We start from the raw sequence: 2,888 nt of genomic DNA on the forward strand, positions 1-2,888 counted from the left end.
CATATGAATCAAAATCTGACTAAACATGCTCATTTCTGTACCAAAGTTTCAAAACCACATCCACTACATTTCATAGATTTCCAATCATTGCAATTAACTTCAGAATATCAGTTGGAAATCATCTCAATCTTGTGATCTGTCCTTTATATATTTAGAGAATTATGCTCATCATAGACAGTTAAGGGCTACTAAGACTCAAAAATAAAACAAAAGACGCAAAAGCAACAAAAACTGTTTTTGGATTTTTCAAATTTTTCGAATAAAAATTCAACAAACATGTAAATCCCTCCCCCACACTCAAACTCTACATTGTCCTCAATGTTCACAAAATAATGTGTAGAATCAAAGTATGGAGTAGGAAATTACGACACACAAACAAAGCAGATAAAAATGAATTGCAAAAGAGAAAAAGGGAGAGAAACAAATCTGCGTTGATGGCTCCTCCACTTCTTTGGTTGAGTTGGGTTGCTTCCTAAGCAGCGCTTAATGTTTATAGTCTATCAGCCTAGACTTGGTGCCTCTAGTTTAGGTCGGTGTGAATGGCGCTTCAAGAAGGGGTACTTCCTCCACAGTATATTCCTTGAAAGCCTCGTAGTATGGCTTCAAACGATGTCCATTCACCTTGAATTCTTCGCCGGTTTTTTCACTCTTAATCTGCACGGCACCATGTGGAAAAACATAAGTAACTATGAAAGGGCCAATCCATCTAGAACGTAACTTACCGGGAAAGAGTTTAAGTTTAGAATGAAACAATAATACTCTTTGGCCAACAACAAAAGATTTGCCACGGATCATTTTATCATGGTAAGCTTTAGTCCTCTCTTTGTAGATCCATGCATTGTCGTAGGCATCATTTCTGATTTCCTCAAGTTCATTCAATTGGAGCTTCCTATGTAGGCCGGCATCATCAAGGTTCATGTTGAAATTCTTTACTGCCCACCATGCTCTATGTTCAAGCTCCACTGGAAGGTGACATGCCTTCCCATAGTCAGCCGAAATGGAGAAGTTCCAATGGGGGTCTTGTAAGCTGTGCGATATGCCCACAGTGCATCATTCAACTTTTGGCTCCAATCCTTTCGGTTTGGGCTCACAGTCTTCTCCAAGATTCTCTTTATCTCCCGGTTTGAAATCTCTGCTTGTCCACTTGTTTGAGGATGGTAAGGTGTAGAAACCTTGTGTGTAACGTTGTACTTCTTCAGCAGAGCCTCAATTGATTTGTTGCAGAAATGTGATCCTCCATCACTTATGATAACTCGCGGCATTCCAAACCTGCAAAAGATGTGAGAGCAAAGGAAATCTGCAACAACTTTGGAATCATTAGTTTTGGTGGCTATCGCTTCCACCCATTTCGAAACATAATCAACTGCCACAAGTATATACAAATAACCATTGGATGAAGGAAAGGGTCCCATAAAATCAATTCCTCATACATCAAAAATTTCCACAGTGATGAAAATGTTCATGGCATTTGATCCTTAGGTCCTAGGTTTCCTAATCTCTGACACCTATCACAAGTCTTGCAAAACAAATAAGCATCGTTAAAAATTGTAGGCCAAACGAAACCTGCATCCAAAACTTTAAGGGCAGTTCTACGAGATCCAAAATGACCTCCACAAACTTTAGAATGGCAAAAGGCAAGAATAGAATGATGTTCATTTTCAGGGACACACCTCCTAATTATTTGTTCTTGACAATGTTTCCATAAATAAGGTTCATCCCAAATGTACTGCCTAGCTAATTTCTTAAGCTTTTCTTTTTGAAAACGAGGTAAAGTGTCCGGAAAAGTTTTAGTAACAAGATAGTTCACAATATCATCATACCAAGGTTCACTTACCTCAATTCCAAAGAGCTGTTCATCGGGAAACGTCTCACACAAGGGTAAGGCGTCCTCTTCGCGTACTAATCTGCTCAAGTGGTCAGCAACCACGTTGTCACTCCCCTTCTTGTCTTTAATTTCAATGTCGAATTCTTGGAGTAGCAACATCCATCGAATAAGCCTTGGCTTCGCCTCTTTCTTTGTAAACAAATACCTCAATGCTGCATGATTAGTAAAAACAATTACTTTAGATTGAAGTAAATAAGAACGAAATTTATCTAAAGCAAATACAACAGCAAGAAGCTCTTTTTCAGTGGTAGAGTAATTCAATTGTGCATCATTGAGCGTTCTTGAGGCATAGTAAATGGCATAGGGCTTCTTATCCTTCCTCTGCCCTAGCACAGCTCCAACAGCAAAATCAGATGCATCACACATCAATTCAAAGGGCTCTTCCCAATTTGGGGATAGCATCACCGGCGCTGTTGTTAATAATTCCTTCAACTTCTCAAATGCCTTCTTGCATTCCTCGTCAAATTCAAAGGCTACTTCCTTTTGAAGGAGGCGGGTTAGGGGTGATGTGTTTTAAAATGTTACTCGCAAGCGCACGAATCAGTTGCAGCACAGATATGCATGAGCGAGGTCGAACCCACAGGGAATGTATGAAAATAGGAAAAACTAATCGAATCTAAATTAATTTAACACTAACCTAGTTGAATGAAAGTTGAATGAAAGTTGATGGTGAAATAGCTAAGACAAATAAAATAGATAAAAAATTACCTTGATGACGAAGTAACTAAGGCATCGGATTCCACCACATTACTTGATAAATCTCTAAATATTATCTACTAATTCCCGAATTAGGAGTAGCAATCTAGAAATCAATCTACTGCTTTCTCAAGATTTAACAATGAAGCACACATGAAATATATCTAAAGTAGACTCTTCTTCGCTTCTTAATTATGAACATCAAAGCATCACATGTACACAAACTTATTGAAACTACAAAAAGATCAAAGTGTTTACAAAGCATCAAAATGTGAAACAAGCTCATTTGAATGAACAAGAGATCAAA

At 38.2% G+C, this 2,888-nt stretch overlaps 1 pseudogene; it reads right to left on the reverse strand.

Annotated features, from left to right (window-relative positions):
- Positions 1 to 525: 525 nt before the first annotated feature.
- LOC101300287 overlaps positions 526 to 2,888 on the reverse strand; it is a 28,949-nt pseudogene continuing 26,586 nt past the window's right edge.

This window comes from Fragaria vesca, linkage group LG1, assembly GCF_000184155.1.
Source record: "Fragaria vesca subsp. vesca linkage group LG1, FraVesHawaii_1.0, whole genome shotgun sequence".
Taxonomy (NCBI): Eukaryota; Viridiplantae; Streptophyta; class Magnoliopsida; order Rosales; family Rosaceae; genus Fragaria; species Fragaria vesca.